This window comes from Phalacrocorax aristotelis, chromosome 3 (assembly GCF_949628215.1).
Source record: "Phalacrocorax aristotelis chromosome 3, bGulAri2.1, whole genome shotgun sequence".
NCBI classification, from domain to species: Eukaryota; Metazoa; Chordata; class Aves; order Suliformes; family Phalacrocoracidae; genus Phalacrocorax; species Phalacrocorax aristotelis.
In genome coordinates this window covers 112,048,916-112,064,387 of record NC_134278.1, presented here as the reverse complement: position 1 = coordinate 112,064,387, position 15,472 = coordinate 112,048,916, and positions in this window count along the sequence as shown.

Here is a 15,472-nt window from a genome sequence, read left to right as displayed (position 1 = left end):
GTGAGAGGCAGTCAGGAATTTCTGCCACTGATCCACGGCCTGGCCCTGGAGTGAGTTATTTCAGCTGGAGAAACCAGCTGCTTCCTAAGATCTAACAGCGCTTTCTTGTCGGGGTAAAATGATTATGGTTGTGAAGAAGGAAAGTGACCTCATACCTTTAAAGTGTCTGTATCATAACCATCATGGATTTTTAAAAATTCCTTTTAGCGTTAAAAACTAAAACTAGCCATGAAGGAAAACCCTTTAGGTACCATTTGTGTTGCTTAGGTGACTGGAGCACCACCCGAGGGCCCCAGTGGGCTTAGGTTGTGATAGGAGATAATCCCCAAAGTAAAACAGCAGCCAGGGCTACTGTTCAGTTTAACAACAGCAGGGGAGCTGGGCCTTGGGCATTTCAGAAAAATATGTGTAACGGCTTCACAGTGGGTGGATGAGGCAGAAAGTACTTTCTGTGTTCTTGCGCCAAGCCAGTTTTGCAGTCGGTACCTCCTGTTAAAGTCACAGGAACTGGTCAGTTCAGCAGTTGTCCACCCACCAGGGATTCACCTGCACTTGCCAGGCTGCCCACAGGTATCCTCTGAATCAGCTTTCAGATGACAGTAAAACACAGGAGTTAGGAATAAGTGGGGAGGACAGAGCTGGGGTAGATTAGACAACCGAAATCAAGTGTGCATCTTCTGAAAGTTTTGATCTCATTTTCTGAAAGTTCTGAAAGACTTGCTCTCTGCTTAGCTCTCTCAGCAACCACCTTGTATTACTTCAGTGCAGGCACTGAGACCATCAGAAAGCTCACCTGTCTGCAAATACAGCCTCTAGGACAAGGAGTGCAGCAGCTCCTTAACATCCCACAGCAAAATGGAATGATTATATGATTCATGTATCCCTGAGTATTTCTCCCAGACCCCTGGGGGATCTGAAGTGCTGACACACCTAGGCTGTGCATCCCAGACAGCCTCAGGTGGAGGACAGACAGCGAGATGCTCAGTGTAGGCAAGGTAATACCTCTGGGAAGGTGCAGAAGCAGAACTTCAGGTATCTAAATGCTTTTTAAGTCTGAAAACAGAGTTGATCATGTATTCTGAAGAAACTGCATGGGACATTGTGGATGATACTTAACAGGATTAGACATCCATATTCCATCACTGTAAGTGTCATCTACATAAGCTTTTTGTGCATCTGGGCTGAAAATTATGCAAATGCCGCTCAGCCTTTGGCATAACATTTATCTATCACGTACTTATTCTGGCATGGGCTGACCTTTTCCTGCTGCACTAGTCAAACAGCCTCTTCACCCTTTCCCCTACCTGAGACATCTTTTTGGTACTACTGCCAGAAGTCTCTGGTGCAAGGTAAGTAAATAAGCCAGCCTGGCAATTAGGACATTCCCCTGGCTGTTTTTTATTCAACAACGAAATACTCAGGGCCTTTGTTGAAGCATCATCTCAAGCATTTTACAAATACTTTTGAGGGTAATTTGTGTGTCCTAACATTCCTGTGAGATAGCCCTATTACCTCCCAACTAAAGATGATGAAATTTATGTGCACAGAGGTGAAGTGGTGTGCCTAGGGCTGCGTGATGAGTCAGTGACTGAGCAGGAAATTAAACCGAGAAGTCCTGGTTCTACAGACACAGCCCAGTTGTGAAACCACTATACAACTTATCACTCAATTGCTAACATAGCTACATTGGTAGCTGTGCCAATTTTACGCCTGTTTTTCCCCATAGCTTGAATGCAAATACAGCAAAACATTGGTAGTGTGCGAGTGGGGAGAGAGCAGTGGGGAGCAGCAAGCTCTGGGGCGTGCAGGTCACTGAGGATCAGGTCTGCCCTGATGCTCCATAACCATACAGGGGCACTGGCAGCGCTTTGGCAGAGACCCAGGCTGTGATTATTGCAGGGTGGGGAATGGAGAGGAGAGAGAAATTCACTGCTCTCCCATCGTGCTCCCACTTGCATTACACACACCCAGTAATTAGCTCACCAGGTTCCACCTCCAGCCCGTCAGATGCAAGGCTGCAGATTGCACCCTTTCCTTGCCTAGCTCTGAAAGGATCCTTGCGCGTTGCTTAGAGTAGGAAGGGTCAGGTATTTTGTGGATCTGATCTCAGATCTGTTTATGTGGTTAAGGTATGTCTTTTAGAATATTAAAAAAAAAATCCTATTGAGCAGAAATTGTGTTGCTGAAATGGAAACCTTTTTCTTGCATCATTGGTCTGTTTGTTGTTCATTTTATACTTTGTGGAAGAGAAATGATGGGGGAAAAGTAGACCTAAAGTGAAATCTTTTATTTCAGAATGTTATTTCAAAGACTATTTAGCTATTCCAAAGACTATTTAGTTTCAGAATATTTAGACATGCAGGATGTCTACATTTTGACTTATTTTCCAGCTGAAAGCATATAGTTGAAAAATATTACTGATTTGGAACCTTTTAACTTTTTTTTATATTGCCACCCTCATTTTTGAAATGGGAACTAAGTTTAAACCATCAGCATGTCGGGGAGAAAGAAAAGTTGTTTCTTCTGAATAGTTCCAGTGAATTCAGAGTTGTTATTTCATAGAATCACTTAGGTTGGAATAGACCTATAAGATCATCAAGTCCAACAGTAAAACCTAACACTGCCAAGTCCACCACTAAACCACGCCCCTAAGTGCCACATCTACATGTCTTTTAAATACATCCAGGGATGGTGACTCAACCGTTTCCCTGGGCAGCCTGTTCCAGTGCTTGACAACCCTTGCAGTGAAGAAATTATTCTTAATATCCAGTCTAAACCTCCCCTGGAACCTCTCCTGTCTCTTGTTACCCAGGAGAAGAGACTGACACGCACATCACCAGTTCAGTGCTTGAGAGGCAGCTTCACTGCAGAGCACACTCCTGTGTTGATCAACGTGAGCTGTTTGTACCAGTAACCAATGCCAGCTGAGAGTGACAACAGACTAAAACCACTGTCATGCACAGTCGTCACCCATGCTGCTTGACAGTAGAAGTCTGTAGCTCTAAAACCAAATTATCAGTAACCATCTTCAGTAAGAAACCCTGCAATGTAATTATTGTGGCAGCTGCAGCATGTGTGTGACCATATTGATTGGATAAGCTTTTCCCACTGACGCCAACAGCAGCCCAGAACTTAAAAAGAAAGGGGGAAAAATAAAGAAGGAGGAAAAAAGGTATTTTTCCACAGAAGGCTGCCTCCCAGCAGCCAGCTTCTCCTCCAGAATTTTCCCAGCTCACAGCTCACACCTTCAACAAACTGCTCTCCTTGACCTAATCCACAGTGTCACTGCCGGAAGGGGACAAGATGTGATGGAAAGGGGGACAGTGCGGCACTCCCTGTGCTGCTCCATCCCAGGGAAGGGAGATCTGCTTTAGTAGGAAAGGCCCTGCTTATCCTCTAACCTGCAAACAATACCACAGAGTCAGGGAACTGCTTCTGGGCTTCATCCTGTCTTCCCATCAGACCATTTTTAGCAGAAACCTGTAGCTTACTCACACAGATTTTTTTGGGTTTTGAACCGTTGTGACTTCATATGAAAGCAGTTGTGAGCTGAAATGAATCCACTTGATGGGAAACAGGGTTGCTTCTGCAAATTACCAGATCTCAGGATTATGTTATTTACCAGTGTGCTCTCCTTCAGTCCTCCTTGGAGCTGCCCCAGCTGACTGTTTGCTATGACAATCTAATTATAACTTAGTTTGGCCGTGAGCACCAGCTGCCTTTGGTTTCTTTTATCTCATTGAACTGGGCAAGCAAAAGTTAGGTGCTTCAGAGCCTGCTCCCTGTGTGAAACCAAAGGAATTCAGAACTGTATTAGAAAGGCATTAGCTTCTCCTTTTCTCTTTTTTTTTTTTTCCACTGGAGCCCATCCAGATGGAGCACAAACAAGGAGAGGATAAATGCAAAGTGCTCTGCCACCCTGAAAGCACGCGCTGACGTCAGCTTTCATGAACTGGCATTTTAATCATCGCATGGGGAATGTTTCTCTCTCTCTGCAGCCTCCCTTTGAATTTCTCAGTGCACCAACATTAGCATTTATGGCAAGGAAGATTTATTTTCTTTGCTGGTTAAAAGAGTAGTAAATTTGGAATGCTTTTACAAGATGCTAGACAGAGAGCCCTGGAGATCCAAAATCCTGTAGGCTCAGACTTGGTGTGTCAAGGGCAGCAAAAGGGCAAGCTTCTTCCTATATGTATTTCCACTTGTATTAACAGCTAAGCTGAAAAGCAAGGGGCTAGCCCAGCCAGCATACACAGAGAAGTTGTTAGCGTCTCCAAGCCAAACTGCACAAAATATACTGGGGGGAAAAAAGGATCGGGTACCAGACATGAGGGGCAGATGGATTAGGGACCTCCAAAGGCCTTTTTGAGCCATGTAAGCAAAATTTTTTCAGAATTAAGCACTGAAAATTAGCAGACTTGTTTTCTGTTCATGTATCAGGCCTCAGACAAGCACCTTGCTCTCTTCCTCTACCCCAGTCTTCCTGGCTGGACAACAGGTAAATGGTCTTCCGTCCCTTCTCACAAGAGCCAGGAGTGATTAATTCACTAAAGTGTGTACGAGCACTTTGAGCTCTGTGAAGAAGAGCTCACTGTAAATGCCTTGCATTTGTTACTGTCTAACTTTCTGCTGGGATTGAGCCTAGTCTACTCCTCTGCATCTACTACTGCCGAGTTGTATTTTCTGTATTTCCTGTGCGTCCTTCATGCATGGGGGAGTGTGTATGAAGCAAAGGTAGGATGCACCCGCCTTCCCTTGGCTGTTTGACATAGGTGTGCCCAGAGGTGAAACTCTCCCTCCTGGCATAGTGGCCACCATAATGCATGAGTCTGGGTACATCTCAGTGGAGCAATTTAAAGAAAGATTTCAGTGTTTATGGTACAGGGAGATTACCTGACTCTAAACATTCAGAGATGTGCCAGAGAGGGGAGAAAAAAAAGATGACAGATACTAATGATGCTAGCAGGCTACTGTCAATGTAGATACAGTCAGCTGGTCCCATCAGCTGCTTTCATTAGACTGCCTGCTTCACAATAAAGCGGTTTCCTAATTATAGCCTTCACTTCTCCCTCTGTACTGTACAGTCCTACATCATCAGGTGCTGCTGCTTCCTTTGTGCTTGCTGGAGCACACTGCAGCATGGAGCTGTCTCAGCGTTAAGGCCTCACTGGCCCGTGTAATTAAAGGAGGATTAGAGATGGATTTGTGGCAGCTGCATTCTTACTTTGTAACTCTTGTGTGTTGTGGCTGTTGCTTCTTACAAGGCCTTAGGTGGCTAAGGGCTTGCAGGCATTTAAAACACACACGTACATATACGTGTATATATAGACACACGTATATGTGTCTACAGATCCCAGTTAGTGGTGCATGTCCCAGGGATTTGAAAACTTCTGTAGATAGGGAGCAAGTGCAAAGATTGTCATTAAAGATTTAGCTAGGATATGTTTTTAGTCTTTCTCCTAGCTCCATCTCTCAGACACAACAGAACACATGAAAACTACAGCTATTCCTTCGAACCAACCCCAGAGCCACCATATTTTACTCCCTTATCTTTTAAAAACAGATACTCCCTCTTAGTTGCCTCTCCCTCAAGAAAACCAAATTTTCACTAGTTGAGCAGCCAGCAGCTATCAGCTCGATTCAGACCATCACGCATTATGAGCTGTCTGCTGGAAAACTCTGCAAGTTTGGTGGGGTTTAATAATTAGTTTGATGTGCCTTTTTATTTACTTTTTCATTTGGAGCGCTTGGTTCATGTTTTTTAACTTTCAAGGCTGGAAACATTTTTAAAACGAGAATAGCAATTTTCGTGTAATTACAGAGTTGCAGGAGCAAAGGCTGTAGAAAACAGCACCAAATATTGTGAAATTCATGATATAATCATCACAGGGTTCCTGACGTCAGTTGACAATTTGCCTTGCTAATATTGGAACCCTGTTTTTGTTTTCCTGGTCTCTCTCAACTTCCTGCTTGCCCAGCCATTTTAAAATACAAAGTTGCTCAAAATGACCACTCTGCCCCTAAGCTAGTGTTTTGCTATGGTCCACTGCCCACTACAAGAGATGTGGTGGTATAGCTCTTCCTCCCGTTGTTCTAACACACGCTCCAACAGTGCCCACCAACATTCTGCTACTCTCCCACAATAGCTGCTGGGTGAAATAAACTACATTTAGTGACCTCATTCTTTTGTCACTACAAATACATTTTTGCTGATATAATGCGTTATAATTTTTCAGCACACCCTTATCAGATATTGCTACACTGATTAGAATTGGACAGAAAAATAATAACCAATTACTGTCACTGAAGGCCAGTAAAAAAATACAGTTCCACAGAAATACACGCTTTGCAAATCTTGGATGGTGGTGAAGTGTCCTGCTTTCACTTTTGGAGGCTTTTTGCAATAAAGTATTTTCTTTTTCTATGAGAAATGTTTCTTTTCATAACAACAGTAAATCTCCACAGGCAGATTAAGAAAAAATTCTTCTGCATTATGATCAATCCTAAACAAGTTATTTTTTGGGATTTGGCAACATTCGGATTTTATTCCAGTGAGAAAAGGAGACAACATTCCAAACTCACCACTCACACACGAGAGGTCTTAGACTCTAGTTAGCCCTGTTGGTGGCAAATATTCCTGATGAACCGGTACCATTTTGCTCAGAGCTGGTAGTGGCAAAAGTACTGGGTACAATAATACCACTCGGATGATGGTGGAACACCTGATACAATTGAGATTTTTGCAGTGTTACGACTCTCCCCCAATATTCAAGCTGTTTAGATCAAAGGTTCCCAAAATGTGGGCTGCTAGCACCCAAAGCAGCTCCTACTGCCACGCTGAGCCCTTGTCACCTCCATGGGGTTTGTGGCACCCTGTGGTGCCCAGGCCATAGTTTAGGGAGCTCAGGTGGTTTCATGTTCTATTTTTCTGCAGTACTAAGTAACCTCAGAAACACTTAATGACTCCATTATAGCAAGCTGTTACTGTATAAACAGTTATTTAAAATACTGTGTCCTGAAATACCCACCTCATGCTCCAGGGAAATAGTCATATATTATTGCTCTGTGACACCATATAATCGAGGAAACTGTCTGACAGGTGACAACCATGGTGCCTTCTGGAGTCACATGGATCTAAATAGCCATCACTGGAAAGCAGTGCAGAAGTGAGCTGTGAGAAGTGGACAGTCAGCATTTCTGACCCTTACTGACTCCTGCTGGGTAGCTGATCCTCCAAGATGATCTCATGCAGTCATTCTAAGTCTACTGTGCCCACTTTATTGGTATTTATAAGCTGGCAACTTTTATTTCCAAGAGCTACAGCAGCTATTCAACCGGAGCCGCAGACTAGCTGATGACTCACCCTGCTGAAGCTGGATTCAGATCTCTCCTAACCCGTTCCCAGAAAGGAATGTCTGAAACCTTTGCATCCACCCTGCTGTCTGCCTCATTTGTGTTTTGTGCCTTAGGAGAGCAATCTTTGTTCCCTTCTCCTTTAGTTGACTCTGTTTTTCTGGATGAAAGAACTCAAGGAAGAGCGAGACCAAGCAGAAGTCGTCACACATGCTGTCCATGCAGCTGTCTGCATACCCCTGCACCTGTTTGCCCTCCCTATTTTGGCCCTACAAAATCCTAGGAATTCTTCATCAAAGGTTTTTTTATCAGCTACCTCCTGACAGCAGCCAAGATGGCCATCTGTCCATCCAGAGGAAGAAGAAAGCTGGGAACAGTGTTTTCCTTTGGACTGGGGGCCTCTTACTGTTCCCTGATCTGTGGCCAGAGCTCTTTTTAAAGGTGGCCCCAGTTTCTTTGATCTGGGCCACTGCATGCAGGTTGCTGCTCACGTTCTGCTCTGTGTCTTTCCACATGACACAGTGACCTACATACCTGTCCTTGCCAGTAGTGGGTCATATCCTGGCTTATCTGGCCCTCCCTTTTCCAAGGGTGATAATAAAGGAGAGACCTTTAATTATCTGGTGGTCTCCACCCACCAGTCCCGAAGTTAAATGTGCTGATATCCTCCATTCTTGTTTGTGTGTTTTTGAATAGGAACTAACTAACCTAAAGGATTTCCATCCAGGCATCTCTATGGAGTCTTAGATCTTAATCTGTCCACAATCTTAACTAATTGGATTTGTTTGTAGAAGAAAGCTGCCTGTGGTTTGACTTTCTGCAGAACAGTTAACACAAAAAAAAGGGGGAGTGGGGGAAGAAGATAGAACCTAATTAAAGTAATGAATTACTGATGAGGAACAAACGGCATCACAACTTACCCTGTTGCACTATAGGTACAGACATTGCTTAAAAAATTTGCAGTGGAGGTTTTACATGCATAAGCAAATCAGGGGACTACATGATGCTTAATATTCTCCTGCCCTTGTAGGTTAATTATGCGGGCAATAAGCACCAGCATTCCTGCAACAAGTCACACTAACTTATGCCTCATTTCTGCTTCTAGCACCATTGCTTTAGTAAAATTCAGAATGTAAAATGCTTCTTCTCTTCATAATGGCTTGTAAGTACCACCTTACTTTTTTGCAAGCATCACTGATGAATTGGTAAATGCAAATAAAAACATAGGTAGCCAGGGAAATCCAGACTCGAGAGGTTAAATAACTCATTTTAGACTTAAGAGACAAAATCTGGATAACTACCTATATCCACTGATTACTGAGGAAGTGTGCCTATCACACAGTTAGTATACCAGTACTGCCTGCTGCTATCCCTATGTCCTAGGCTATGGGACATCTGCTATGGCTGCATAAACGATGTTCAGATGACCAAAAAAGCAAGCATTTGCCCAAGAAACTGCACTCCTGCAAACACTCTAATGCTGCCTAAAATGCCACCACATCAGGAATGAAAAATGCTGCCTGTGGCTCATTTAGCAAGGTCTGTAGTTCACATATGTTTTCTGTTTGATGCCTCAGACTTCCTCCTGGCTGGAGGCGAGTGAAGGGAGATCAGCTGTGCCCAGTCATGGTCAGAGACACATGGAGGTTAGTGTTTAAAATCGGTGCAAGAGGTCAATTATTCACTTTGGCTTGGAGATGGGCTTGTTTCTTTGTGTTCTGTTTTTTTTTTTTTTTTTACCAGTTCCGCATGTTTTGGGGGCTTATTCTACACTAGCTCTGTACTGATGTCCATCCACTGAACTTTGATTTATGAAGGTAAGGGTACCATGAGGCCTGCTCACTGTAACAAAAAGATCAATCTGAGCTTCCTTCCTATTGCCTGTGTCCATCTCTGTGATAGATACCAGTGGCTGGCACTGAGTGTAAACCAAGCCCTGTTGAGCATCAGAGACCTATGTGAATCCGTGAGATTTAGGTGAGGGCTATAATGATTTAATTTTTCTGAGCTGTTTTTTAGGAGCCTGGAAGAACACTGGTCTTTAAGTGAATCTTGATTTAATGCATCTAGGACCTGTGTGATTGATGGTGTCTATAAATACCATTTAAGTGCACAATAGAATAGTTAACATACCATTTTCAGCAGGCTGCAAGCTAGGCTTGCTGCCTTGCTCCTGCTACAGCTTCCCCTGGCTGTGAGGGGGACCCTCTGGGTGGTATATCCTTGGCACTGGGGACACATGGTTGGGGGGCTCCCTCAACACCACCCCCCCTTTTCATATTGGCAAAGATGTTATTCAAGGCGCATGCTGGGCAACTGGTGGTCTCAGGGGCACTGGGGAGGGTACCAGGGGATTTCTGTGGTCAGGTCCCCAAGCTGTGGGTCAGCATGGGGCAATGCTTGTTTCCTCACAGGAAGAGGAGGAAATAACCCAGAGGACAGCACAGGCAAATGGAGCAAGTGGCTCCAAGCAAATAGTTATGGGAAGCACAAAACATGAGGGGAGATGGAGAAAAACAAAATTAAAAGGCAATTCTTCCCCCCAATCCTCCCACATCTATTTCTCAGAGATATCTGTGGTCTTATTTATAATATTAATGCTTTTTTGGGGAGGAGGTTGGAAAAAGTCTTGTATAGGAAACAGATATGTGTTTCTATATTTAAGAAGGGAAGGTTTTTTTGATGTTAAAGTAGAAGAAAATAGTGGTTTACTGTATTGAAATTTGCAAATACTTAGCGTAATGTAACAATTAAAGCAATCTTTTACTGGTATGCTTGTAAATCATAAATTCCCACTGCAGAATGGCTCCTGTGGCATTTTGCCAATTAAGCTTTGTACGCTTTGATCTCGCTTTGATTCTAGAAGTTCAGGCTGCTCCCTAGCTTGTTTATTGTTGTTGGTAGCAAAACACTTGCCGTTTGAAAAACGCAGTGCTTAGTATACGTGCTTCAGGTCCCTGAGCACGTGCAATATTGATGTCTTGTGGATCATAGAAAAAGCCTGAGTCATTAGTGAAGAGATATTAAATAAACATCCTCAACGAAAGCAAACAAACTTGGCCATTACGAAGATGATTTTTCAGCCTGAACTGCACTAGCAGAGGCATAGGAAATACGAGTTTAGTGAACTGATGAGGCAAGAGGAATTGTGTTGTAGTCACATGGAGCCAAGCTATGTATCCTGTGCCTGCCTTGCAGACTGGCACAGCAGACAGCAGTGGGGCTCAGCTGGGAAGAGCAAGGACCTGCTCTGCCTCCTGCCCTGCCTTTCCTGGGGGCTGGGAGCGGAGCTGTTGGCGAGATGGTAAGGATGGAGCTTGCAGGGAATATTCCTGTCCAGAGCCTGGCAAGGAGCAGCTAGCAAGCACAGCCTTCCTGCAAAGCACTGCAACCACAATGTGTGTGCATGAGTCTATCCTCATTGCTCCTGCATTCTTGTCCAAGATCTTCCTTTGGCTTACCCCCTCTCTTGTCTCCACGTTTAAGAGTATAATATTTACCTTTCTCCTTCCGTCCCATAGGTAGTCCAGCACTCAAGGGCTGAAAACATTGGTTGAGACCAAACATACTTTAAGATATAAAGCTTATCACGAGCATTGAGTATTCCTAAATAGGTTGGATATATATTTTGCAAGCCATGTGACATTTATTATTTATAACTAATGAATATGAGACAGCTGAGAAATATGAAAGAGAATTTGCTCTCTACATTCAGGGTCTCTCAGTTCACATGAGTCAGTCTCAGAGTCTGAAGCCTAAAAAATGTCACTTTGCAATCTATAAGGAGCTTTAAAGCCTTCACGGGCCTTAAAGCATCAGGCTTAGCTAGTGGAAAAAAACATCCCGGAACAAGGTAGCTCTGCCATCAGAAACCTGGAAAATGGAGAGAGCTGCTAAGTCTGCCATCTCCTGCTCTTTATGCAGGTAGAGAAAGAAGAGCAGGTTTTCCAGAGGCTGAGCATATGTCTGATTCATCACAGCTTCAGTAGTAATTCTCACATTTATCTATTCCAGACTTGTCTCCAAATGACCAAATGTAAAACTTGACATTGCCTTATGGCCGCATGAAACAATGGAACTGGTGAGTAGTCCTGCCTCCACAGAACCTGGTATTCCCTTGTATTGTCTCCTGCTTTTCTTTGTCGTTGCAGCCTACATATCCCACCACTCAGTCAGCAGCACCAGTAGTCTGCTGCTTCTCATTAGACCCACATCAGCCAAAATGCAAAAGACTAAGCACATTTCTTTAAATTCAGGTTTTCTTTCCATCCAAACCTCCAGTACCCACCCATGAGGGAAGGTGAGAGCCTAGGTGTCTCCCATCTCACAGACAATTACAGAAACATGCTGTCTCTCAACACACAGCTGACTCCCCTCCCCTTCCCCATACTGAAACTCCCAAGTGTTGTCCTTTCATAAAGAAGGCACCTGAACCCTCCCCAAGACAAGTTGGCCTATGGAGGATATGGAGAGATGCCCCTTTGTAAACAGCTATGGCAGTGAAAAAAGGTTACTGCCCCTCTTGACCTGCCCGCAGGAGCACCTCTCAACCTGCTTGCGTCAGAACAGGCTGGATTTATATGGAAAGGTTCCCCTTATTCCACTTTGGCTGAAGCAGGAGTGTTTGCATGCGCTGCTCAGCTGGAAGATGAGACCCCAGGCTGGGGTAGGGATAAACTGCAAGCCACAGGTGCAAGGCTTGGAGGCAGGTCAGTCTCCTTGGATCAGCACAGTTGAATCTGTGGGTAAGCAGCTGGTCCCTGCTTATTTGGCATAACCACTTTTGCTCATCCGCCTCCTACCAGTTAGCTTTCCCTCAAGTGGAGTTTCCCTCCATGCTGCCTTACACATATGAGAAGATCTGGGACAAAACCCCACCTTGCTACCTCCCTCCTGACTTCCTGTCCTTCCTTTAAATGCCTCGCCAGGTTGTGAAGCTGGTGCCAGCTGTCAGCCTTGGATTGTGGCTGATATTCAGTTTTTTGTACAATAGTACGTTTGGTTTCTTATTACCTACCTTCAGCCTTTCTGCTATTTTCCTCTCTCCCTATCTTTGCATTTATTTTGTGCATCCATTGCAAGTAGTTAACTCTTAGAAATAGGGATTGCAAGTCTGGTTTCCTCAGGAAATGAGGCTTAAGTGATCATGCTCTGTATGTCCTCAGATAAATCAACCTGTGTATTCAACAGTTAACCTGGCTGATGGAGAGCAGGCTCAAAGCTAATTGAATTCCTACAAGTTTTGTGCAAGAAAGCAGCTAGCTGGAGCAGAGAGGAACCCTGAAGTCATGTGCCAGAGAGAAAGGTAGCAGGTAAATTTGCATCTTAGTAGATACCAAACAATTCATAAGGGAGATACACTAATAAGTGCCAAAAAGCACCTCAGTTTGTACCCGCAAATGACCACAAGATATAAACCCATAAGAAACCTGGACTCTTCCAGTGCTTGTTAAATTACTTGCTTTTTTTATGTTGTTTGCACTGTGATTGGGAGAATAGCTCTACATCCCTGGGAAGGATTTTTAGTGTGCTACTACAGACTGTGAAAAAATAATAGCAATAAAGGCAGAATGTATTAATGAATGTTTCCCATCCCCGAAGCTATTTTCAGGGCAGCACCCTTCTGTAATCCTGCTGGCTTTGGCACTTCTCCATAGCTTTCTCTGCTACAGCCTTGTAAAAGTCTTTTTCAGTCTTTATATGCTAATTTTGCGTCTGCTTAATTTCAAATGGTGGCACAGAAGGGCTCAGAAGGACATTTGGGCTTTCTTAATAGTTCCTGCTAGGAACAAAAGGCAACTCTGGTGCTGTATTACCAGGGTCTACCAAAGTGAGGTAGTGCAGTTGGGTTTAAGCCATCTTCTCAGGCTGCCCACCCTCCTGGTCTGTGAATCTCAGGAGATCTAATCACCAAAGGTTCATCTGACAACTGCAGGCCACAAAAATCTCACTCCACCATTTTGGGGTGTTTTGCCAGCAGCAGACCCTGTTGCCCTTCCAGGGACAACCTTTAAAGTAGCCAGATAACATGTAGGAAGAAATCAACTGCAAGAAATCAACTGGCCTGCAAATGGCAGGAGACAGATCTAAACCTGGCTCAAGGTTTCCAGCTCCTGACTGCTTACACAGCAAAGGTGATAAGTGCAGTACTAAAACTCAGTGTGAGGTTTTCCATGGTGACACATGCCTGCCCAGAAGTGGACAAAAGGGAGGCCTTAACCACAGACCAATTATATTTTTTCTGCAAAATAAAGTGCTTTTCCACTGTAAAGCAATTCCAAAAAATAAAAATAGAAACAAAAAGGCTTGTGCAGCAGTTTAGCTGCCATGTTTCAGGCAAGTAGTGCATGTTACAGAGACAAACATCAGTGCTTAGCTTACAGATTGTCTCAACACCTGGAATTCTGTTATAGAGACAGGTTTAATAATTAATTGCTATTTCCCTGAGACAATGCACCCTGGATCTCTTAAGGAGCATACTGCACACCAGGTAACAGAAGGAGTAGGCAAAAGCATTAGAAAGGATAAAAAGCCTGAGATCAAATAACATTATTCCTCTTGTCATGCTGGAAATGGGGCTATACTCGCTTGATCCTGTGAGGAGGTTGCCTGGAGATGGCTCAAAGTACTTGAGGTCAAAATACTTGTATTCCAAAGTTGCTTTTAAGTAAATTACTGTCATATGGCTGGTGGCAGGAAAGATAGAAGCAGAAAAATTCCTTGATGTTACTGTGTTGGGCTTATGTCATGGCACCCTGCACAGACAGGGATACAGAGGGGTTTTATAATCAGGAAAATATGGTACCTGGAAGTGATGCTGAACTGTTCCTATAGGAAATGTTTTCTGTATGTACTATACATTTTTTCCATCTACATTTAGCACTATGTTTTTCTATGAAAGCTATAAACCTAATTAAATTAATTGCCACAATGAAGTGTGTAATAAGAAACAGTATTATTCTGCTGGGCTCCTTAGCGACCATGACCCAAAACATGAATGTGGGCCATATTCTGGCAGCAGAGGAGCACTAGCATCTATTTCTGTCTGTGTCTCAGGCACCTTCCTGTGAGAGTTGCTGTCACTTACCACCTTACTGGGGGCCTGTGTGTTATGATAAGGGTACAAAGAAGAATGATAATGTCTGTGTGCACACATGTATTGGGGGTGAAGGTAGAAGGCCCAGTGAAGGAGGTGGCAGGCAGGTGGGGAAAGTGCTCGGGGAGGGGAGGCCAGGCGAGGCCTGGGGTATGCAAAAACATAAGCATATGTGACAGGTAAAAGCAGACTTGTGTTGGGGTGGGCAAATGGTGTGCTTCAAGGTGCAGTGGAAAAAAGCATCAGGTGTGTGTGTAGGGAAGGAAAGACTTCCAACAGATCAGCTGCACCTTTCTGCAACCAATGCTTATGTTTTTTAAATCACTGCAAACACATAAGGGATTTCAGCCATAGGGATATTAATGATGCAGAGTCCTAATTCAAACTAGAGCGCAGGTGCAAGCACCATTAGCAAAGGTTATCTGGTAAAATGGATCAGTAGGTATGTAGCAGCTGATGGCTGCAGAGCTGCACATTGTGGTAGCAGTGCAAACTTCAGTGCAGTGTCAGAAAAGATGATTTGACCAAATGTTCAAATTTGTTTACTGATGTGAATAGTGTGATCTTAACAGAATCAATGAAATGAGCAGAATTATGAACACATTTAAGATATCTACAAGGGCAAGACTAACTGCTGGTACCTGCTGTGCTGTAAGTTTAGGCTTCTGGTGATCAGTGTGTGTTTCATCATTGAGCAAAGCCCACTGATGTCCTGGGCGAGATGCAAAGGTTATTTTTTCCATGGTTTTTATTGCTGAAGAGGATCTTGATTTCAGCGAGTCAGATAGCGTTCTTTGGTAAACGTGTCAGCTCAGATGGCTTTGAAAAATATGTTCCTTATGAAATGTAGGTGGGTCTCAAGCTTGATAAGCACAGTGCACAAATTGAAATACCAGTCATAGATCTTGATAGTTAAATTAATTTTACAGATGGGTCTGACCCTGTTGGGCACATCTTCCCAGTGCTGCTGTAAAAGGAAGGAACTCTTGAGCTGGAAGAGGGATTTAATAGACGAAATTACTT